Consider the following 26007-nt stretch of genomic DNA (forward strand, 5'->3'; position numbering starts at 1 on the left):
AGGATGGATGCCAGGAAGTACTTCTTGACAGTTAGGACCCCTGCGGTATGGAATGGACTTCCACAGGAGCACGTTGAAGCCCCTACAGTAAGGGTGTTCAAGGATAGGCTAGAGCAGAGCTGGCTGGAGCTGGGGGGTCAGACTAGATGGCCCAGGAGGGCTCTTCTGACTCACTCTGTTTCTATGTTTCTATGATGATGATTCTTTTTCTTCTGTGTTCAAAAATGTTTATGTAATGTAATGGTGATTGTGCTTTGCACATACAGGAAAATATCTGAGCAAAATATATTTATCAAGAAATATTATGGAATAGGAGACAGGCACAATAATATCCACCTCATGTTAACTGCACCAGTATACACTAAATGTGTTGCAAGCAGTCAAAGCATAAGAGCAGGCAGACGGGCTTATTCTTCTGGAGTATGAGAGGCTGGAGGTCAGGAAAACAAGGGGTCACCTGCATACAGCGAGCAGTAGATAAAGACAGACTGGATCCAATACTGGATCTAATATCTTTGTACAACATTATATACTTACGCAGTTTTGAAAGGCATGCATATATTTAGAGAATCCTTTAAAAGTGCCATAAATGCAATGTTCATTATTATAACATTTCCTGGAGAGCATGATGCACTTAGTTGAACCTGTGACTTTGTCAGTTTAAAAAATCCAACTGAGAGAGAAAATGAAGCTGATAGATTATTCCATCCAGGCATAGGATCCCGAATGCTTCGCTCTTTGTACACACCCACTGAGAGCACCACACCGCTATCATCTGTTAGTCTGCACTTTTGCTTATTTCAATATCACTGTGCAACATCTTGCTAACTACTTTGTGACACAGCAGGGGTTTTATTCTCCAGTGAAAAAAGTAACAGTAGTAGGCAATTGTGATTGCTTTAGAAAAGGGAATTGATTAATAATGAAGTATTGTAATTAATTATGAACACTCCGTATACCACCAAGCAGTCTGGGAGGAAGAATGACTCATAGGATTGTAGCTTTGTTAGAGAAGACATCTATCTGCAGTATATTTCTTACCATAAATATTCTGCGATGACATTTATAATTGCCGACTTGATCCTACATTGAGCCTGCAGGAGCTCACCCATCAACACTTGTCATTAGTCTGGTAAATTAGAGGAAGGAAATAGAGTCCTAAAAGGTTGCTTAGCTGCCTTCTTACCACACAGTGGGACTGTGTGCCTCTGACTTTGGGCCTTCGCTTTTGTATCCCTTACCGCTGGAGTGAAGAAACTCAGGCTCAGGGGGCAAACCTGGCCTTCTTAGGGTCCCAGTCCAGTCCAGAGTCCCAGTCCAGATTTCTGGGCTGTGCGAAACAGCAAAATGTAAGCTCTCCAAAGCTCTTTGCTATCTTGAAGCTTGTTCAAACAAGACTGTGTGAAACTATGAACTTTGTGTTTTTTCTTTTTTCATGCTTATCAATTTGTTTGATAACTTTGTTTGATAATCAATGCTTATCAATGCTTATGAACCCTAATCAATTTGTCTTCCATTGATTAAACTGTATATTTGCATAGTTTTTGACATTGCAATTTTTTGCAAGCACGCAAACATAGAAACAGAGTGAGCCAGAAGGGGTCCCTCAGGCCATCCAGTCTGACCCCCAGCTCCAGCCGGTTCCGCTCACAACATGCCCACCATGGGCATGTCCAGCCTATCTTTGAACACCCTCACCGATGGGACCTCAACGATTTCCCGTGGAAGCCCATTCCATACCCTCGGGGTCCTAATTGTCAGGAAGTGCTTCCTGGCATCTAAATGGAACCTCGGTTCCCTGAACTTTGCTCCATTGGAGCACGTCTTGCCTTCCTCTGCAAGGGAGAACAGGTCTCTACCCATCTCTATGTGACATCCCCTCACATACCTGTATGTCACCAACATATCCCCTCTGAGTCTCCTCTTCTCCAGGCTGAAGAGACCCAGTTCCCTCAGTCTCGCCTCATACAGCATCCCCTGCAAACTGGCCACCAACCTTGTGGCCCTACACTGCACTGACTCCAACCTGGCTATATCCTTTCTGTAATGAGGGGCCCAAAACTGAGCACAATACTCCAGTTGCGGGCGCACCAGAGTCGTATAGAGTGGTAGTAATACCTCTCTTGATCTAGAAGCCACACTTCTGGCTATGCAACCAAGGGTGGTGTTCACCCTCTTGACCACCACATCACACTGCTGACTCATGTTTAGCCTGCAGTCAACCAGTACCCGAGGTCCCTTTCACAAGTGCTGCTCTCCAGCCACTTGTCACCTAACCTGTACTTATGACACCTATTCCTATGCCCCAAGTGCAAGACCTTGCACTTTCCACATTGAACGCCATCCTGTTGTCTCCTGCCCACTTCCATAGTCTGTCCAGATCCTTTTGGATCTGGAGTACCTGCTCCTCAGTTGTGGCCACTGCTCCAGTTTTAGTATCATCTGAGAATTTGATCAGCAGACTGTTCACCCCTTCTTCCATGTCATTTATGAAAAGATTAAACAGGATCGGCCCCAGGACAGAGCCCTGGGGGACCCCGCTTGTCACTGGTTGCCATCCCGATGATTCCCCACTAATGGTCACCCTCTGCTTTTGGTCAACCATGCCCTAACTTTTTACTGCTATTATTTGGTCCGTGAATGGTAATGTGTGGACACTACTGCAGATCCCATCTGAGTCTGTGTTCATTCTGGAAAGTATGAACTCATACATCCTGATCAAGCTCCAACTGAAATGAATTTCTCACACATCCCTACTCACGTGGCCACGGTCCCTTCCCTTGGCACCACTCCTTTCCTCCAACCACTGTTCTTTTAGTGGTTTCCTAGATTTTGTACCATTCCCACCCCAACATTTGAGCAAATTGAAATGTGTCTCCTAAGTCTTCAAGCAAGAACTTCCAGCTGACATATGACATATCTTTGGTCTCACCACTTTTGTGTTCAGCCCCACCCACCACAGAAATTAGATCCCCCAAGAGCTTCTCCAAAATACACTTTGAGCCTTGGTCTGAAAGACTCCCAAGACGCCTGTCCTGATGTATTTTCATACAGTATACATGAGAAGCATACAGAGAGATCTTAGGCACAGTCATGGAACCAGCAGTAGTCTGGCATTCATGTACTGTGCCACCATGGAAATATTTCCTTAGAGAGATAAGTAGATTTAAACCTATATATAGTCTCAGTATAGAGATGATTGAGGATGGATTAGTTAATGATGTTGTTTTGCACCTCAGCTGGAGGAGGAAGTGGTAGGGTGTGCACTCTTATCATGCCCAAGGGCATCATCTACTTCCCGAATAGGTAGCAGTCTTATTTGACTTTGACTACCTTTGGTTAGGATACTTGTGCCGTTTGAGAGATGGTTTAAGTGAGAGATGGATGAATGCAAATGCTGGTGACACAGCTCCATTGCCAGCCTTCGGGAGTGAGCTGTCCGTGGTGCTGAAATGCAGGAAACGTTTCTTCCCTCTCTTTGTTGACTGAAATAACTGCAGCCAATATGTGGAAGCAAAATAGCCCGGAATGAAGGCAGCACTTTAGTTAGATGCATTATTTTCCATTTTCCCCTAAATTTCTCATTGATTCCTCCCCTTGGTGTATTATATTTTAAGAATGGATGTCTTCATTCCCAGGACTGCATTTATGACAGTAGCGTGAAAGACGAAGACTGCCCCTCACTCTATTGAGATACACACGCACACACGTATCATATATTATGTGTGCATGTATGTGCACATAATATATACATGCACACACAGATGTGCATATATATGTGTATACTGATGTGCACACACAGACAGACAGATATCAATCCCCTATCTCTCACCTGTCTGTCTATCTATCTAGCTATATATCCATCTATCATCTATCTATATCCATCATCACCATCACCATCATCAAATGCCAGTCCTTTACCATCTACACTGGCTACCAATTGAAGTCCAGGCCCAATTTAAGGTGCTGATGATGACCTATAAAGCCCTAAATGGCTTAGGACCCAGATATCTGAAGGATATTTCCTTCCCTATGTGACTGCCCAACCCTTAAGATCTGGGTTGGAGGTCCTTCTTTGGGAGCCCTCCTTGAAGGAGGTTAGGAGAGTGGCTACCCAAAGAAGAGCCTTCTCTGCGGTGGTACCCCTGTTATGGTGTACGCTCCCCAGAGAGGTGCAACTGGTGCTGACACTTTATTCTTTTTGGTGCCAGGCTAAAACCTTTTTAGTTTCCCAGTATTTTAAGATTTAATTTGCTATTTTAATTGGAGTTTTACTGTACAGAAATGATGCTGTGCTGTGCTTTGTTTGTTTGTTTGTTTGTTTGTTTTGTAAAACTGTCCTGAGTCTATTTGGTAAGAGGATGGTATTGAAAAATTTTAGCTAAATTCATCATCATCATCTTTTTAATAAAGCAGTGAAACTTTACTGAAATCAAACAATTTATAGATTATTGATTTATCAATTATTTCTAGTAGAACAGCCAAAGTCTTCCAAAGCTATTCTGCTACCCAGCTCTGTAACAGGCACAATTATTTTCTCTCTCTCTCTCTGTGTATGCATGCAAGCATTTATCTTTATTTTTTCTTCTCTCTTTCTTGATTCCTGTGTATGAATGAAAGCATAAGCTTTTCATGGAAAGGGAGCCCTTCTTCCTATAATAAAGTCAAATTAACAATTTAACTATGAAGGCAGCCAAGAAAAACTTAATAAAGAAATGTGGATACTAAGAACATCCTTGTATATCATCAACCTTTTATTCCTCAGGCTATTAAAAGAACTCCCAACTGATATTTAACATGTACAGGTATTTCCTCACAAAAATGTTAACTTTGATTGATCATCAGTTAAGTGTGCAAAATAGTTTAATCAACACTGAATAGCAATTGGGAGGAATTCACATGGGCAGTTTCTCTCTGCCTTGAGGTTGATTGTGCATTGACCTTGTGATTAGCTTGCTCTGAAAGGTGGCGTAGAGATCAGGGTCAAAGTTCTTCACTCCCACAGATCTCACTAGCATTAAAAATACATCATAAATGATTGCCTCATCAGAGTAGGGCTGGTATCGCCTCCGCCTTCTCTACAGATAGAAAGGGTAGCTCTGTGTTTCCAGGGTTGCCAATACGACAGTCTCTTGCTGGAATTAAATTCACTTAAAAATAAATTCAGCTAAAAGATGACTTTTACACAAAACTCAAATGAGGGGATGCACTTGCAAAATGAAAATTCAGGGTGTTCATTTCATCAGGCTTCAGTCAGTCCTTCTTCTCTGGAGAAAACTACTGTCAACAAAGAAAGTCATTGCCTTCCTAGTGCCTGAAGGAGATACTAGCTTGACAACTTTGGAGTCTCATATTGGCAGGCAAATATATACTCCACTACCTTCCTTCCTTCCTTCCTTCCTTCCTTCCTTCCTTTGAGTTTGGTGTTGGATCCCTGAAACTTCTCCTGTCACATCTGCCTGCCAGACAGAAACCTCCTGTACAGTGAATCTGCAATTCCACTGAGTTGGGAGAATTTAGTTTTGGCAGTGCAAGGAAGGATTGGCAGACGGATGGACAGACCTCCCTTCCCCTTCATTTCTAATCACTTGTTTCTCCATACAATCATTTAATTTCAATCTCTTAGGAACACCCCACAGGGCTCTCTGATATGAATGGTTATAAGATATTTTGTGCTTTTAGTATACATCTATTATATTCAGAGTTTACTTTTTTAGCAATTGGCATTTTAAAAATCTAAATGTGTTGGAGAAAAAAATCATGAGTACTGGTTGTCCGGATCTGTCTGATCCAATCCATTATGAATTCTGTTGGCACAGGGAACCGTGACATTGTTGGGCCTAGAGATGCAACTGGGACTGTACTGGGGTCAATGGGTGGAGCTCTGCAGCCTGGATTCTCTCTCTCTCTGTGGAGCCTATGGAGGCTCATGGTACTTGCTGGACCATCCTTTATTTTGCTGTTTTACAAAAAGAACACCATGGTTGCAGATGCTCCTTTTATTACATTTATTTTGGAAATATCATTTCATTTCCTGCAACAAAATGGTTCTTATTCCCAAATCAATATGTTGCATGTTATGGCAGCAGTAGCAAACTAAACTCCATTTTTTTTTCCTAGAGTCATGCTAGTGCTACGATTTAAGGGGTTTAAGTACGAAATTGCAGATGTTCAGAGTATTTTATAAGGATTGGCAAGCAGCTCTCTTTGTTTGCTGTAATGTATCAGGAGGTAGAAGCCGCTGGAAAGCAATGTCAAGGAGTGAGAGGAAGAAGAAAAATATTAGTTGTGTGCATCACAACATACAGCATCGCTGCCTAACAAGGGCAATGCTGTTAACTCTGGCATCTAAGAGCAGTGTCTTGCTCTTCTAGTTGGGCTGTGATGTTTATCTCTGTGTGTGACCACCAAGACTAGTGGATGGAGCATCTTCCTAGCAGTGGGGGGCTCTCAGGCTATGGACTGGCCTCAGCTGCCATACTGGCTGTTTGGCTTGTGTGGACAGGGAGAGCTATAAAAACTTCTGTTTCTGCAGAAAACAACAAGACTTCTGACGCTGGGCTGTGCCTTGTCTTGAGTCACAGCTTGGAATCGCTTGTTTGGTTCCACTGCCTGAACTCCTGGCTGAACTTTGACAGTGGCCAACAGATCAGCACTGGCACTGGGTCTGATGCAGTAATGAAACAGGATTTAATCTGGAGCTGATGTCCTTTCAGGCCCAGTCCACAAATGGACTCTCTTTCTGTAAGGACTTTTGATCACGGCTTGTTTTATGGTTTTGCTTTTATGCATGGCTATGCAATGTATTGCATTGCTCCTTTCTGTTCTACAGATTGCATTGACCTTTTGTGTGGTTTCCTCCCCTTCGTGTTGCTGATGACTCTTTACTGAATCAAAGATAATCATAATGCAGGTTTGTTTTCATTTAGCTGTATGTTTGTATTCTGCCTTATTCTATTCAAAACCAAGATAGTGAAGTTCTTCTACAGTGCTTCTTGGTTTTTCAGGTTTGACAGAAGGCCAGGTCATGCTTGACTTGGGACTTGATATGAAAGCCACTTAGCTCAGACCCCTCCTTTAAAGGGATGTATTTATCTTCGTCTGCAGTCCTCGACAGCAATACGGACACTAAGAGAACACACACACCTGTAGCTAGGGCTGTTTTGCAGCTTGTTCAGTCATCGGAATAAACAAGTTGTTTTTCCACTTAAAGCTGGACCTTCTGCTTAGCTGGGGGAATAGGCTCTTGCAAAGCTTTCAAAACATCTTGGTTAAATTGTGCAATATGCTAGTTCATGATATGGCCATGGCCACCTACTTAGGTGGTTTTAAAAGGGTATTGGATAAATTAATGGAGGGTAGCTTTATTTACGGCCTCTTGTCATGATGACGGCATGCTATCTCCTGAGTGCAACTTGGTGGAGAACAATAGCAACAGAGAGCGATTGCTATTATGCCTTCCTTGTGGGCTTTCCAGAAACATCTGCTTGGCTATGGGGAAAAGCAGGCTGCTGGAATAAACAAGCATCTTGCACTCTTCTATTAAGTTCCCGCGCATGCCTGCTTTCCCCTATTTGTACAGTTGTCTAGGCTAGCTGCCTTTGCAGCTTTGAAAGAACCAAATTCTGACCAAGCAAGGAATTAGAACTGCACATTCACAGCATCTCTTTAAATCACTTAATATGTTACATAGCCAAGACTCCTAGATGTACAGTATATGCCTATGAAGTTACTGAATTCCTTCTAAACCAGCCTGTTCTCTGTTTTTCTTGCGCAATTTGTCTGCTGATTATCTTCTTTTCGCGGTCTGCTATGGGGAACTTTTTGCAAAGCACTGCTCTGTGCCTCAAACAAAGAAGAAGGGTTAGGATTGAAAGATGGCTGGCAACAACTGAACAGAAGCATTAAAGATTTGCATTGCGTTTCTACAGTGTTCTGAGCACATCCCATTCACTCTTCTGTAATCCTTAAAACCCCCACTGTCTCTCTCCCTCTCTCTCCCTCTCTCTCTCTCTCTCTCTCTCTCTGTCTATCTCTCTCTCTCTCTCTCTCTCTCTCTCTTTAGGGGACTTCTATGCCTCCCCATTTGCAGAAGCCTCGGGGTGGCTCACAAACCATAAATAAATAGAATTCAATAAAACAATATAAATTAAGTCACCCTGGCCAAAGAATAGAATAAATAATAATAACAATTAAAATAACATTTGAATAAAAAGGGACTGTAGGTCAGTCTTAATATGCCCACATCACAGAACGCGAGATGAGTCCAGGAAATGCCTAGACCTGGGTACCTAGTGAGTTTGCGATGGCAGCAAGTTTTGAACCAGGGACAACTCAGTGTCTTATGTGCCAGCTATGGGCTCCTGAGAGTTTAGAACCTGTTCAACATCCTTAAAAGTTTTCCTTTAATCATAGCTTTTCTTTTTTCCGTATAACTCCACCCTGCATGGTGCCAATTCCCTTAATGCCAGTCCCCAGGCCTTGTGTTCCAGTTTGTATTCTCTGCTCCTTTAGAAAACCACAGCTGTGCAGGCTTCTAGGCCTTATTCATATGATTTCCAGTCTCAGAGGCATTATGCCCACATGTACCAGTTGTTGGAGAACATGGACGGGAGCGTCCTGTTGTACCCAGGCTGTATTTGTGGGTTTCTCATGACAAAGGAAAATAAAATGGAAATGTGAGAGGAAGATGTTCCCCTGAAAGGGGTTTACGTGAAAAACTGGAATCTAAGGGTGCAGTCCTCTCATGTTGGCTGTAAGCCCCCAGGTTCGGAGGTGCAGGGTTATACAGTGAGGATCAAGTGGAGTGGTGGAGATGATCTTTGCTCCAACTTTTACCTTCAGTAGATAGGTCTTCTGGCCACCTAGCTGAAGCATCTCAGAGGGGACTGAAGGAGGGTGCAGAGGAATCATGATAGCTCCAATCCTGGTCCTTGCAATCCCTTCCCCTCTCACCCCTGGAATTCCCCCTTCCCTCCATACTGAGGTCACTTTCCTGCCTTTGGAGAGCAGCTAGTGTGGTTCTTTCCATACCAGCTGTAAGGGGCAGAAGAGGAGGGGTTCAGAGCTTTGATCTCTGGCACAGAGATTTGATTTCTGGCACTCTTTGACCTTGGATCTGGAATCAAGAATAACCTGTGGCCCATTGGATGTTGTCTAGGGCCATAGCATGGCTCCCTAAGAGTGGCTCCACATTTTTCATGAGAGTGTGTACACAGGGGTTTCGTTCAACAAGCATGGAAATGTGAAAGGCTTATGTGCCACCTTAAGCAGACTAGGGTATGCAGATGGAGTGGTCGTGAGTTGCTTAGATCAGGGAAAGGCAAGCTGGTGCCCTGCAGATGGTTTGGATGGCAACTTCCATGAGCCTCAGGTAGGGAGTATGAATGTTGCCCTGCAAAACACCTGAGGCCATTAGGTTGCCTATCTCTGGCTTAGAGGATCTTGAGCACATGGTGGATAGCTCAACAAAGACATCAATCAGTTCAAGGCAGCAGAGAAAAAGGCATACCTACACTAAGGATAATTTTAAAACAATTGATAAGACAGTCAGAATACAGATATCTTAATGTAAATCAATGGAGCAGATATATCTGGAAAGCTGTGTTTACTTCTGATCACCTCAATGCAGAAAGGTTTGTTGGAGGAAAGGGAAAGATGCAGAAAAGGGCAGTCAACATGGTTACTGGATTGGATGACCTTCCCTTCTAGGTAAAACTAACGCAATTTGTGTTGCTTAATTCAGAAAGAAAAGGAAAAGAAAAGAAAACTAAGAAGTTACTGATAGAAGTTTACAAATCTGTTCATGGTATGCAGAAAGTGGTTAGTTTTTTGAGGGATGTGATTGAACTGAAGCTCCTGTACAGGTTTGCATAAGGATGGGCAGAAAAGACTATTTCTGGTCTGTGTCATCTTCACATGTGTGTGCTAAGCTATAATTCCTTTCTGAGCTGATTCTGCTTTAATTTGAATTAGTTTCTAAAATGCATTTAAACATATTCTTGAAGACCTTTTCTCTTAAAATATGAATATCTAAATGGGTTTCTCTCAAAATACACATTTGCAAATGTATTTTATGTCAAAATACATGATTTAATGCTTTTTGATACAGTTTGTTTTGAGCCAAGGACTCAATTGCAAAATTTGGACTAAAAAGCTAATGGATTCTGAACTACACAGTATTCCAGAAAATGTAGATAAGGTCAGTTCTGATCAGAATTCACAAAAATTAAATTAATCACACACCCCACTGCGAACACTGATAGATAATTCTTTATTTTTTCTATGCTTTACTTATGTGTTGCTGAAAACATTTTTGTGCCTTAGGCAAATATTCCTTCTCTCCAAATGTACAGCTGTTCTAATTCAGTAACCACACACAACAAAAGAACAACAAAAAAGATGATTTTTGCTATCATAGAACTCATTAAAATATTTAAAATGCAACTTCAGTAATAGACAATTATTATTCCTGTAAGACAGCCTTCCACCATCCTCCAGATGTATCGGACTACAATCCACCATGTCATCAATAGCCCTGCTGGTGAGAGATGGTGAAAGCTGTAATCTGATACAACTGGAGGCGACCCATTTGGGGAAGCCATTATTTCAAGAAATGTCCAATGGAGAACAATGTGGTTTGCGTTTCTTTCTTTCTTTTGCTAGGGCATAAAAATGTGTGAAATTTGATTTATCTATGCTTTTCATTATACTAATATTAAGTCTGACTTCTCCAAACATTAAGAACCTTTTAAAAATTTGTTGGAGACATGCTTACTTTTCTGCATTTTTCTTAACACATGCAATTTTGTATTCAATTTGCCTAATTTACACACATCTGGTAAGCAATTTTTCTACTGTGATGTATTTTTGAATATGATTTTCATGACTGTACTCGTCTCTGAGTGCATTTTTGGACTGGAGAATTCCACTGCAAAATCCAGAGATGTGAAAGAATAGCTGAATTTCATGTATCGAGTCAGTGTGAAATTAGGAAAGTTCCCCTTCAAATGAGAGCCAAACACATTCCTCCCATCTCTCTTGCTCCAGAGCAATAAATGTAGAGGGGGAAAAATGACCCTTGGTAGCCTTGGAGCTGTGGGTTCGGTCCAGGTTTTCTCTTCCATATACTCTTTAACCAAGGGGAGTGAAAGAACATACCTGGCTGTTTTGCAAAGAAAGGATATCTGCAAGAAAAAAATCTATTACCTGTTGCCATGGCTACATGCATACTTTAAAGGCACGAACAGGGATAATAAACACACACTGAAGAAAATAAAAGCATTTCACCATAGTATTTTTTGTTTTCTTTTTGGAAGCATTTGGGTTTTGATTCCTTTGAGTCTTCCTACCCCTTGATCTGAATTAACATGCAGATATTACAGAAGGACTCGTCTCTCAAAATGGCTTGAAATCATTCATTCATCACTCAGGTATCCATTTGTCATTCATCTGATGTGTTCAGCCCTTTTCCAGAGGATCATGCAAAGCAGTTCATAATTTTCCTAAACACTTTAGTCCGGAGCAGTTGTTTTGTGAGTGCAACCAATTTTGCTCAGCGGTCGCCTGTTGAGGAACAGAGATGACCGGCTTTGTGAATTCACTGCTTGAACCTCCTGCATGGTCCTGGTCCCCACCACCTCTTTGAATGATTGCTTCTTGTCCCGATCTTATGGCTGACAGGAGAAATTGGCAGCAGGCTCAGTTTCCTCAGGCTGCAAAATTTATCTTTGGAAAATGACTTGACCCTCAAAGCACTATGAAATGTTCAACAAAGGTGCTACTACTAGTACATTAATGTTCCTTCTGTAAAATGGGGAACTGTTTCCCTCTGTCCCCAGTGGGGATGTCAGGAAGAATGTTAGTGAATGTTCCTACTATATCTATTTGTTTAAATGATGGATATGCTTCCCGAGTCAACTCTTCAGTCCTCAAAAGTGCTGTGCCAGAACAAATCTGAGTGAACTTCACATTGAATGGCCCAGGTTGAAATCTCAACAAAAAAAAACCTCTGAAAAACACTTTGCATTTTATAGAATTGGGAAGTTGCTGTTGGAATAATGGGATAGTTTATCTTAAAGGGAGAATCAGATGCACTGCACTAGCAACAATGCCATCTGTCTACTCATGGCAAATAGTAAAGGGCAGCCCTTGAGAGAACAAGGAGATTTTCTACACAAAGCATTTATTGTCCACTTGCTCTTTCCTCCTTGTTTATCGGGCTTTTTAAACTATGTGGTGGCCCTCCAGTTTTGCTTCTGTTTTTAAGTAGGATTTTAAGTGAGGCTTTCTTTGGAGCAGGGAAAATGCAGCAGTATTCATAAAAATTAAAGAAAAGTCTTTTGTAAAATTTCTGTCCATGCACTATTCCATTATAGCACAGCACCATGCAGAAAAACAGGAATGGAAGCATTCTCCAGATAGTGCTCAGATCTCAGTTTTATGACTAAACAGAAAATAGATAGAGTGGATTAGTAGCCCTGTGTAGAAAAGCTCCAAGATTGGCATAAGTGGGCAACCCCCTCTCTCTTAAGAGGGAAGAGCAATCCCCAAAGGAGCAGTAAAAATATTCCCTATCCTTCTGGGGGAAGGTTGCAGCTTGATGACATATTAGGAAATACTCTCATCTAATGCATCAAGGCAGAACAATGTTTCTCACAGAATGTAAATCAGGCTAGTCTTAACGTTGGGGAAGATCTGTGACATTGGTGCTTGCCCCTGGATCGTTTTATTGCAGATTTAACGTGTAGGTCATGGTTAATTAATGGATGGAATGACTTGTTGCTTTCTATGAGACTCTATGCTATGATTTATTAAAAGACTCATTAATCATTTATCAAGTCATTGTGAACTATTTATAAGTGGCTGTTTAATAGAATGATTCACATAATTGATAACTGATATCTGGAGTGTGTTACCAGCAGGTAGACGACTTAAATGGCTTTAATTTGGAGAATGCTTTAACTTGGACTCTTGCATTGAGCAGAGAGATGGACCTGATGGCCAGCCCTTAATGGCCTCTTCGAACTCTACTGTCTACATCAGTTGTTGAGGAGCTTGAACAGCTGGAATTCTTGTGCCCATCCCATTTGTGGGATCGTCTGAGCATCTGCTTTGCCACTATATGAACAGAGTGCTGGACCGGATGGACTTTTGGTCTGATCCAGCATGGCTTTTCTTATGTTCTCATGTTCTTACTGTTCTATGAAAGGGAAAAATGCTATTCGACACATTCATGGAGGATTAACCTACCAACAGTATTAGCTATGTTAATTAAACAGAAGCCTCATGTTCAGGGCCAAATATACTTATGTGCAATAGATGCAATTGGTAGGGCCAGACTACTGTCATCATGCGCTGCTTGAAAACTTTCTAGAGGATTCTGCTTTTTATGTGAGAATCATGATGTCACTCATGCAGACACTGGCTGGTATCCTGTGCTGTCACAGGGCTCAGCCTTATGAAGTATGATAGCATAAATCAGCACCAGTACAGCATCATTACCACTTTATAGTCAAAGGTAAAAATTCCACTGGCAAACTTCAGTGGCAAATCATCTCTTTTTTCCTAGAAAGCATTATTGATGTACCATCACGGACTGAGTTCTAACAACATGATAGCCCATACTCAAGGACGGATTATGGATTCATTGTGGGTTGCTGTTGAACTGTGGCTTGTTGAAATGTGGATTATCATTTTGTCTGATTCGAGCCATGCATGGACATTGCTGTGGCTTAACCCCAAAGAACCTCTAGTTCACAACCCAACCATGACTGTGAGTTTTCTTCATTATTTGGTGGGGTTAACTAACCTTTGTTTGTTAGCATAGCTTGGTTTGGACACCATAAGAACCCTCATGCCAAAAATGACCCAAAATTCAATGGCAACTGACATCCCTTGCATAACCCAGCCTTGAGGGTGTGTTATGATGTTGTCTGAATCCAGCCCTTGGTTGCACTAGTGTTATGACAACATTGGGTACTGTCCAGTGTTTGTTAAATTTGCATCATACCATTCTCCAATGGGGTTCCCTTTTATCTTCACAACAATCTTGTTGGATAAGATAAATTGACAGAGATTAACTGGCAAAGGTAACCTAATGATGGATCTAGTGATGTCTGAATTCAGCTCCAGTGCCCATCTGGAATAAATGCTTGTAACAATTATGTTCCTTTATTTTAGATATCTGTGTGCAGTCTTAAAGCAGAAAAGAAACTTTTGTGAAGATACTTCCCAAAATTGATAGAGACACAACTCACAAAATCCAGATAAAACAGAACAATTATGCCATCTGACCCTAACTCTCCTCCCAGAATAGTGTTCTACAGATGTTCTGCTGATCTCCTTCTCCTTCATTAGCAACAACAGTGTTATCTTTTCCCAACCTAGTGCCTTCCAGATTATCACTGTTATCTCCAAAGTACTATCTTGGATACAGATTCATCATGCAAGTCATCAGAAATATGCACTGCCTATCCAGGAAGCTAGGGGAAGAGAAACAGTGTTTCTAAATACTGAAAATGGGGGCTGGGTGGAATTTATAATCATATTTTTTTGTAATCATGTGGCAATCAGACAGAAAAATGGCATGCAAATGTAATAAATCAATACATAGACACAGATATCTGTAGCTCTGCAAAGAATATGTTGCCCAGCATTCTGCATGAAATAACAATCCACCATACCTAGATATAAAGTTGCTTTTTCATTGCAAGAATGTAATTCAGTGTATGGAGCCATTTAAAAATAAAAATAAGCACATCCATTTGCTGGGTTGCTACTATTTGGATTGGAATCTACATGGGGTCCAATGACTTTTGTCAGTATGTTGTGGGAGCAAATACTTTCAAAGGTCAGGCTATTGATTTCCCACACACCTCACCCCTTACCTCCTCTTGGGTTTGTGCCAATTGATGGGCTACTTTCTTCAGTGCTAATGCATCACTCTGGATTAACTGATGGGAATTGTCAAGAAGTGATAGACTTCAAAGGCAGGATAGAAGCAACTGATCCAGATAACATTGCATTCCCATTAATGTCATTGACTCTCCTTGTCAGTGGAAATGCAGCTAGTCGGTTTGATTCAGCTGGTCAGAGAAAATCCCACAGTGAAAGAGCTGCAGAACCAACCCTGTTTTAAATGTGACAGTTATTGTGCTGCCATTATAGCAAAATGTTTCTGGTTGCCTAGATCCAGCAATAGAAGAGGGATCCTGGGATGCTGGAGGCATAAGCCCTCAGCCCCAGTCTTCTCCTCTCCCCTCCCGCTGGCACATGCTGTTCCCTCTTCTAGTTGTGACGTCAGGGGTGGTGGAGGGGAGGTGGCCAGCAGGGCTCCTTTCATGCTGGCTGCAAGCAGGCACAAGAGGGGCTCAGCCTTTGGGGTCCCAGTTCTAAGACTCCAGCCTCTTGAAGCTGGGGCTCCAAATGACCCTCTGGTTCTCCAGACAAAATCAATCAACCTACATCCCCCAGGCAATGGGTTTTGTAGTTTAGGACACACATACACACATGCATGCACACACAGAGACTGAAACTGAGACAGGGGAGCTCCTATCAGACACTGTGATGAGCTGCTATCAGCCAGTGCTGATAATACTAGCATGGATGGATCAATGGCCTGACAAAGCAGCTCGCAATGTTCCTATGAGGTAGACAAGCAGGGAGTATCCCAGGTTTTGACTTTATGTGGCCCTCCACTGCTCAGTGGAGTTGAGATGATTCTCATTTCTTAGACTAGTATATGGCTTAGAATACACAAATCCTTCAGACTGAAAACTTCACCAATTCTTAGCTCAAAAATTGTATACCACTAGATTTACGCTAAGGAAAGCTGCATGTAAACATGCACATATTTGGGATGATGGCCAGGAAAATGTCCATGCTGAAAGTTGCCTAGAAGAAAAATCAAACTGATGTGGAAATTATCTGAATGTGTGTGAAACTGCCATGCACCAGAAATAGAATGATTCCTCCTATCCTAAAAACAAGCTTTCTCCTAATCCTTTACATCAAGGAAATGTGTGCAAATGGGACAATCTGTGCAACCATGCATAAATTGTGGAAGTCATGGCATTTTGCTTGTTTTGCACAAATCAGTACCTGAATAGCCAGTGGATATAGTACAATTGGTATAAAATTGGCTGATTTGCACAAAAATATGTCACATACTTTTCTTATGGTGATTTGCACAAAAGTGCCAAACATATGATTAATTCATTATTAAGTGCAAAGTTAAAGAATAAAAAGTTCTCCAAAATTCCATAGGTGTTGTTAAAGTGTGCAAATGAAGATTTGTTTTAAAGCAGAAGTCTGCAAGCCAGTTGACTTGCCTCATTGTGAGCTGGTCCCAGTGTAGCACTGGTGAACCAGAACACAAAAGATCAAATCAGATTTCTGCTGTCAAATTTCCCTGAAGCTTGTATACCACCTCTGATATTGGTGGTAAAGCATACCTATGCCGACCAACAGGGAATGAAAGTCTTATCTTCCATGAATCTGACCAAAACCCCTTTAAAGTTGTCCAAATTGGAGCCTAAGGATCACATGCACGGAATCAAAGCATTTATTTATTTATTTTATTTAAAACTCTGGAGAAGGCCCTCTGCCCCTGTACTTAAGGGATCACAGAATCAGAGTTGGAACGGTCCAGTAAGGCCATCAGCTCCAACCCTTTGCACAGTGCAAGACTCCAGGCATCCCTACACTGGCTCTTACACGTTGGATATGTGTGAGAATGTTTTGAAAAGACACATTTGTTTAGCAAAATATTCTTGAAGCTTCCTGCCCATTTGTAAGAGTGACAGCAGCTTGTATTTGTTTGCTGCTCACTGTGTGTTATAGTGTTTAAAATTAACTAGTAGCACTATTTTTGGTTTACATGCTGCTGCCTCCTCAATAGAATTCTGCACCTGACAATCCATTGAGCGATCGCGCTTATTCTGTTCTTTCCAAACATCATTTTTTGTTTGCCAATGCAGACCATCTCTGAAGTTAGCTCATAGAAGCTTATTGCAGAGAACTATTAGAATACCCATGCAAGCTAACAAGTAGGGTGTTTCTTTCCCTTTCATTTTGGGGGTAGAATCATGATATAATGCATCGACATGAACATGCACAAGGAATCACAAAAGCAAGGCCCCAGGTGTGGAATGAGAAGGAAAAGGAACAGGAACCTTGATGCTACAGGTGCCACGGACCTCAGCTCCCATCTACCCCAGCCAACATGGCCAATGGAAATGGATGATTAAAGTTGTAGTCCAACAACAGCTGGAGGGCCACAGCATCTCCCTATTTTAGAAGAACCCATTATGGGGATTATATGATATACCTTTCTGTGCTAAACATCTACCAAGGACAGTGCATGGGAATTTCCCCTTGAAGAAGGGAACACATTTCTACTCATCATAACCTGATATATGCATGAAAATCTAGTTGTGCAAACTGTACAAGCTCCTCTGAGATTAAAGCTGATCCTTCTGTGTCTTGTGAATTCCTGAGAATACCCTGCATGGTATTCTATGTTCATATTTAGGTTGGATTTTTCAATTTCATTTACATATTAAAATATACATAGAAGGAAAAATTAAAATAAATAGGCAAAAAAAAAAAGATCCTCAGTTTCTGACCATTGGAACTGTCAGCAGTTGTGTGCAACAACTTTCATGGCTTTTCTGAAGTATTTTCCCACACGTGAGGCAAATTAATTTCTTTCAAATACAAACGGAAAAACCCACATTGGCTAAAAGGGGTATTTGATTTCCTCAGCCAGCCCCATCTTTGCTTTCTGACACAGATCATGTGCAAGTTCAAGGATGTTGCCTATCAGTGTCAAAGCAGCAGAGATCTTCCCATGCTGGTGTGCAGATTTGTATCAGAGAGAGGGAGGGAGGGAGGGAGAGGAGATTCGTTTCTCCTGCTGTGCTCTGGGGCTTCCCACTGTGGCATGCATCATGCCCAGTTATTCGGCGCTTTGCATTCTTGAATGCTCAGAATCAAATACTGTTGCTCCAGGAGAGCATAACAGAGGATTAATATGAAAGTCAAAAAGTAAAACCATTTTGTCGGAGCATGGCATTAATTTCTTCCCATTGCAGGATACAAAAAGAGCACAACATATTTTCCATGCCAAGATGTGCAAAGATACATTCCTGGAGCAACAATATTTGATTCTGAGCATTCAAGAATGCAAAGCGCTGAATAACTGGGCGTGACTGGTCTCCTAACTTGCCAAGCAAGTTAAGTGGTAGAGATGCTGAGGAACAGTGACGATGGTGGAGGGAACATAGATTCGTGGAGGGAGGAGCCCATGGAGAACATCTTGATCTCTCAGTAACCTTGAACTGGCACTGTTAGCTTGAATTGGACTAGGAGTATTGGTGCCATTGTTGGAAAGGACACCCAATAGGGGTCTAGCAGCTGGGACTACATGATCAGTGATAGGCCCATGGGCCCTCAGCAGGTACCCAACCTGGCCAGCCTCTGGTGCCAGTCCTGCTGACAGAAACATAGCCCACAAAACAAGAACCACATTTGCTTGCTGTTCTGAGAACCACACTTAATTCAGATTGCTTCCCCTTCTACCTCCCATGGCTGCAGTGAAGTAAAGAACTGTTAATTGTCAGTATAAATGTTTACTTGGGCACAGATGTACATAAAAATAATTCCCAAGGGAAATCATATTGTTTCTCACTTTCATTTAGGGGAAAGGGGATAATAATTTAAAGTGACATCATGCAAGGCTCCAGAACTCTACTGCTCCCCTTGGATGCAATGGTAATAATCCAACATGTCTCCATTTGTAGGCCCTGCAAGAACACTCTGTTACAGGGGTTGCAAACTCTTGCAGTTTTAATTGAAAATCTTGCCACTTGTGGAGATATGCTAAAATACAAACATTTATGCACCACTAAAGGGCTTACTGTTTCTTCTTGTTCTTTCTTCCTTTATTAAAGCAAGGACAGAAATGTGCTCCATGGTGTATTGAAAATTGGATGAGTAGCCATACAGGAAAGGTGGAATGTGCCACCTGAATAAATTTTTCTCACATTTCATCTAAGGAACAGAGAGAGAGAGAGAGATTGAAAGTGGGAGTGCCAAAAGCCAGGGGAAGGGTGTTGATCACCCCTTCCCCAAATCCTCCATAAGTTGACAAGAGGGGGTGTGGCCACAGGGCTGACCTCCTCTGCCCCTCATTTGTTGTGAGTGGGCTTTCCCCCGGACTGTGCCTCTCCCATGCATGGTGTATGTCACTGATTAGAAAGGAAAGCAGGGATTCTTCCCTGCCCTGGACTTCTGTGGCATGGAACCTGGGGAGCTGAAGGGGCTTGGGGAAGGAACGCTCACCTCCAGAGGCTGGATTAGGCCTCTGGGATATGGGGTCCCCAGTCCTGATTTAAGCCTCACAACAGCTGAGGGATATAGAAATTTTATAAGGCTGTGCAACAGCTTCCAGAGTGTCTTGGGACCCTCCCTGTTTGTTCCACCCACTGGCCCTATTTGACATACACTGCTGAAACTGAGTTGAGTTTCAGAAACTGCAGGCTTCATGCTTCCCATTGACCATTGTGGGAAGTCCTGTCTGTTGGTTGGTTGGTCGTTGGGCTGTCTGTCTGTCTGTTGTCAGAATGGACTATTTGCTGCTGGCACAGTAGTTCTTCCAGGAGAAATCATGGCTGGAAAATGTCAGAAAAAGGTGCAGGTGTCCTTGTGCTGTGTGCCTTTGTTTAAAGGGAAACAGTCAATAAGGCTCTATTGACAGAGAAGCCTGGAAAAATGGACTTCCCAGCCTCGTCCTCCTGCAAAGGGCAGTGTGGCAGCCCCTGGTGAACCATGCCGTGGAATCAGCAGGGGGACTTGCTGGGCACTCCATCTCGCTTTGTCTGTCCAGCCTCTCTCTACTCCTAGTCATTGTTTAGTGGAGCCCAACTGAAGTGCATGATTTGTGGGAGACATAAAAGCCCCATGGAGGCATTCTGTGCCTGGGCAGAGCACATAAGTGAGGAGTGGGCTGCCACAGACTCGTCTCCTTCACTGCATTTGCTGCCCTTGTCCTGTGCAGGAGTGTCTGGGGAGAACAGTCCCTCATACCCATTCTGTTTCCTGTGGAGAAACTTCGTGGATACAGAAAGCTCTCCTCTACAGGCAGTCACCCTCCAGGAATACAGGGGAGCAAAGGTGACGATGAATGGGTATGTGACCTGGCTGCTCCTTCTCCTTAAGCCTTTGCTTTATGCAGGTTTATGAGTGGGGCAAATCCCTCCACCTCTTCCATCTATGCAAGACATTTGCCAGCAATGGGCCCACATCTGGCTTAGCCCCTGTTGCTGTGGAAGGAAGACGGCAGAAGCAGACTCAGGCAGCTTGATGCTGCTCAGGCTTTGGGCTACATCTAAATCTGATGCAAAGCCGACCCCCAAGGCTACTCAGTGAAGTATTTGACAAGGAGAGATTTAAACTGCTTTTTCATATTCTCAGTTACTTTGGGCAGTGTAGACAAGGGAGCCATGCTATTCTGCCTTGATCCAAATCTTCCATATGCAGGTAAAGCTCACGATGCAAAGATCAGACGCAGTTACGCAGCACACCAAAGAAAGTCCCACGCCGGTGTGGCTAGGGTCCCTTGCTTTTGTGGTTGTAGGTGAGGCGCTCTTTCAGAACCTCAGGGGTGTTCTGATGTACAGTAGAATTAACTTCCCATTGGCTGGCACAGAAAAAAAAATAAGAAAAAAGAAAAGTGTTCTCAAAGAGTCAAAACTCCCAACTGGACAAGTCAATTACCAATTCAAGCACTAGGTTTAACCTGGGCTGTGAAGTCTTATAGCAAAGTTTTGGCCCGGCTCCAATTTTACTATTTCTTTGGCCACAGGTTAAGACCACCCTCTGCTGCAGGGCATTTAATTAGTTACTGCAGCCTGCTGGTTGTTAGATAGAACTTAATTGGGTCTTTTTAATGTATGATGTTTTGTTTTTCCATTTTTTATTTGGTTTTAATTTTTATACCAACTGTTGTGATGTAATATGCTTTAATTGGTACAGTTTATATTATTTGTAAATACGCTGCTGTGAACCACCTAGAGAGCTCCAGCTGTTGGGCAGTACAGAAATAAAATAAAATAAAATAAAATAAAATAAAATAAAATAAAATAAAATAAAATAATAAAATAAAAAAATAGAAATAAATATTTCCCACTTCACCTTCCAGACTGAGCAAAGAGGGAGCATGCCTGCTCAGCGACATGCTTAGTGTCTAAAAATAGCTTGGACTTGGAGAAAGAGGACCCCCTCGAGGGCAGGCCAGGAAGAATGGCAAAGACACACACACATTCCCTTCTTCTGGTGCACCCTCAGTTCAGCTAGCTCACGCGGCTGACTTAGTGGGTGGGAATTTCGGTGATGAAGAGGCTTCAGATTCCAGGGATCCTGCAGTCTTCTGTTTGCTCTACACCAATCATCTCATCCTGTGGTCCAAGGGCAACTCTGAGGATGCTGCTCAGCCTCAGAGGAACAGCTGCTGTCATGCTCTCCGTGGTGTCGGCACTGGGATGGGCCATGGAGGGAGGTAGACCTGATGTTGAACTCCCCTTCTGGAGATCCTAGGCGTGTCTGAAGCCTCAGAGGGTGGAATCCAACATATCCCAAGATCCCTGCAATACTCTCCAAGGGACCATAGGTTTCCTCTGCTAAGTTACCTTTTTTTATCTTCTAAGGGTGGGGATGGGTGGGCAGGAGGATCAGACTTTGTTAATGATTGCAGTATGCACAGCAAAATCTAAATTCCTCCTTTTTCTTCTCTTTCTACAGTTTTTCCTTTCCTTAATTATTCCCAGGCATTTGGCCAACACTTGTTGAAATTTCTCCAACAGCCAACTAGTCTCATTGTCTCCAAAGAATGAACGATTTCTGAGCCTGGGAAATAAAACCATAAGAAAGCTCATTAAAGTAATCCAATAGTCTTCATAAGTGATTGTGCTGGGAGTTCAGAGTGGTTCTCTGTGTCCATTTTGGGCTTATTTTTCTCTATATGATGTTGCCTACCACAAAAATACAGTATCTATTATTATTTAACTCATTTTTGTTCACCCTGTCAAAAAGCAGCTGGGGCAGCCTGTTTGCACTGGTTTTCACAGAGAATAGTTAGCTAAATATCCATGCTCGAATCACTTTTGTTTGTTTGTTTTACAGATGGTATCTGAATAAGTGGATCCAACAGTCAAGAGATCAGTTGACAAGACATCAGATTCTATGACTAACTGAAAAATTAAAAGCTAAATTAACAAAGCATTTAGATTGGTACACCTGAGAATTCCTAAAGATTCAAAATGTGAAATCATTGACTGATATAAAAAAAGAACTTCTCCCTAAAACTATAGTCCGTTGAAGCATACAAGAGTAACACTCATAAGACCCATTTTAAATAAGCTCTTTGGGAGCCTTTTAGGAGCCTTACATCTGTCTCAGATAAGTTAAGAATTCATTACTATCTAGAACGATTGCAGATAGAAGAACATGACATGTTGAGAACAATCATGACTTCTTCAGTCCCTTTTGAAATTTCTGAAGGTGTCAATAAACATGCACATGGAAATTAACAGGTATATGTCATCAGTTGGATCCAAACAGATTCTGGCGTAGCGAGACATGTAGACATGTCTAAACTGATTTCACAGTTTTCATCCTAAACACAACTGCTTGTTTAGCTTATTCTGAAATGATTTGGAATCAGAGGTGTGCACTGAGATAGTCAAGCTTGCAGATGGTACCAAATAATTCAGGATGGTAAAGAAACAAAAACACAACTCAAAGCTGACTCAGGATGGATGCCCAGACTAGATAATAAAATGGCAAATGATCAAAGACTGATTAAGTGATACACACCATAGAAAGCCAAATCCATCTGCACATGTGCTTTGATGGGCTTGACTAACCAGGACCAAGACTTGTTGGTCATCAATGTGTATAAAAATGTGCACTAACTGGCAAGGCTTGGAAGCTGCCATGGAAATTTAAATGAAAAGGCAAAGGTAGCAAATTCTACTAATTCTGTGCTAGGGCAGAAAGGAAAGGAAACCTGCCAATAAATCTGTGTAGATTTATTTGGAATATTGTGAACAGTTCCAGTTGTCCTATGTCAGAAAACATATAGTAGAGTCAGGAAAGATGCAGAAGGAACTGGCAGGCAAGATCACATAAAGACAGTCTTTTGTCACCTTCAGGGGTTGCCAGTTGAAGTCCAGGCCTGATTTAAGGTGCTAACATTGACATTTAAGTCCTAAACCATTTAAGCCTGGATATCTGAAGGAACATCTTCTTCCATGGACGCCTGCACATAACCTAAGATCATCTGCTGACGTCCTTCTCTGGGAACCCTTTTTGAAAGAGGCTAGAAGAGTGACCACCTGGGGAAGAGGCTTTTCAGTGGTAGCACCGCAATTGTGGAATCTGTTCCCCAGAGAGAAGTCCCTGGCACTGACCCTCTATTCATTTTAGTACCAGGATAGAATCTTTTTATTCACCCAGTATTTTAATGATCAAAATGATTGTATTATATAGTTTATTTAATGTATATTGTTGTCTAAGTGTTGTTGTGGATATTATTGTTGATTCCTTGTCTTTATGTAAACCTTCTTGAGCTCCTAAATAGATTAAGGATGGTATATAAATAAATAAATAAATAAATAAATAAATAAATAAATAAATAAATAACTCAGAGAGCAATTCTAAGGTCCCCAGAGGAGCATCCTGGGGAGCATAAGATGGATCAGATTCCCTGCTCGTGGTCCATGCTCTAATCTCAGAAGAGAAAATCACAGATCCACCCCTCAGCCTCCCTCACACCATCAGTGTGAAAATTGACCTTGGAGAGGGAGAAATGTGAGTGTTCCAGTGAACAGGGAGGGATGAGATTGGTGAGGCCAGGATACAATTTATCCTGAGCTTCTTCCAGACTTTTCCCCTTCTCTGAAGTGCACTCACAAGACAGGCTGAAAGGCCCAGCTAGTCCAAACACTCTCTCACACACACTTGCTTGAGGAGATGGAGGCAAAGATGGCCTCCGCTGCTTCTCCCACTTTGCCACCTTCAGATCAGCAGGTTAGGGGCATCTCAGAAACCTCCAAGTCCAGGGACTTCTGAGCAGCACAGGCGCAATCCAGAGGACTGTGTCTTTAAACAGTCATGGAGATGGAGTGCTTTTTCCCTTGCAGCACAGTAGAACTTGGGATTACTGGATGAAACTGGTTCAGAACAGGCCAAATAAGGTACTATTTTGCACTGAAGAAATAACATACAGGATTCCTGCATCATGATATGGTGATATAACTTGAGTTCCATATGATTCTTGGAGAATCAGTCCCTCAGTGACTATGGGACAAATGCATTCCACCTAAAGTCTGCTAGGGAGAATGGAGTTTCTTCCCCCAACCCTTTCAGAGTTCCAGTACCTCTGCAAAGGCTGGAGATGTCAGTGACTGAGCTCGGGGTGGGAAGGAATCAGGAATTTTCCAGCATCGATCACACTCAGAATGGCAAATGCCTGTAGAGTCCTCCTTTAGCTTGCTCCACTTGAAGGCAAGCATTTCAAGGTCCATTTTCTCTGCACCGGGGAATCCTGAGCTTCAGCAAGATTTCTGTCAAATATTGCTCTTAGTGCTGGTGAACTGTCCTTGATTGCTTCATGTCTGCTAATTCTGGAAATTGACTACTACTGAAAACACAAAAGGATATCAAATGCTGAGAATGAATAGTTCTTTCATTGTATTTAATCAGTGCATAGATTGTTCTTGAGTATAAACACCCATATCCTCCACATGTCCTGCTTTGAAGCAGACATTGAGTGAATGGATAAAAGGCAAAACAATGAAACAGGCAAATATTTGAGCACAACGGTTTCAGTCTAGTGAAGATCAGGCTAAGGCATGGTCAAGCTTTGCCTAGTCAAGCTGCCAAACAAAGGCCAAAAAATAATCAGGAAGTCAAATACATTACACGGTCCAGAAGCAGAGTCCAGCAGAACTCCAAGGCTCGAGTCCATGCAGTATTAATCACAGGGCAAGGTCCAGAAGACAAGATAGAAGACACTGATCAAGGTGGAAGAAGTTCTCTGCAAATGAGTAGTCCTTTGTACAGGAGCCTGACTGTTCTACTGCTTGAGGTGCTGATGCTCCTGGTGGTCAAGACTTGTTCAGCCTCTGCCTCAGGCATCTTCCCTGGGGACCCAAGCTCTTCCTGCCCTGGAGGCAATGGCTGAACTGGGGTACTTCCAGTCCCTGAGAGTTCTAGCTCTTTTGCTGAGGAGGATTTCTCCAGTGAGGGATGACACTAACATCTCTATACTAGAGTTCTTGGTCTGATCCAGCAGAGCTTTTCTTATTTTTGTTTTTTATTTTCTTGTTACTTCTTCCTTGTTTTCCTGGTTGAATAGCATGTGGGGGAGACATACGGTTGAAAAGAGATGTCAAATTCTTGTTTTCTGTTTGTGCATGGTGAGAAGTACAAGAAAAACCTGTCAAGCTTTACTGAAGAGGTCTTAACCTGCAATCCTGAATTTAAAATTTCAATAACCTAAGGTTACAAGAATAACTACCAAATGCAGGGACACTAGCCTTTGTTTGTATTCATCGCAGTTACTTTGTCCATAAGTGTCTCTTTTATTCACCTCTTGAAAAATATCCTTCCTGAGCTATTTAGCTATGTAGGCAACCTAAAGGTACCCCATAGTACTGATAGATTCCTACAATTTCTGTTCCTGACTTTGATGGACAAGCCAGCAAGAGAAAACTACCAAGGCAAGAAATGAAGCAAGGATTGGGCCTATATGTTGCCATGCCTTGAAACAAAATGCAAAGTTGATGCAATGTATACGGATATCTGTTTCATGTTCAGGAAGTAATTCAGCACTTGGAAAGGTGGGTTGTCAATATTTCTTGCACTCCAGTTCTCCATAAGCCAATTAGTGCTTGGTGGCTGGATGTCATGCCTAACGACTCAGCGGAGTTGTTAGCACACTTA

Source organism: Varanus komodoensis, unplaced genomic scaffold (assembly GCF_004798865.1).
Source record: "Varanus komodoensis strain SLA01 unplaced genomic scaffold, ASM479886v1 scaffold1, whole genome shotgun sequence".
NCBI classification, from domain to species: domain Eukaryota; kingdom Metazoa; phylum Chordata; class Lepidosauria; order Squamata; family Varanidae; genus Varanus; species Varanus komodoensis.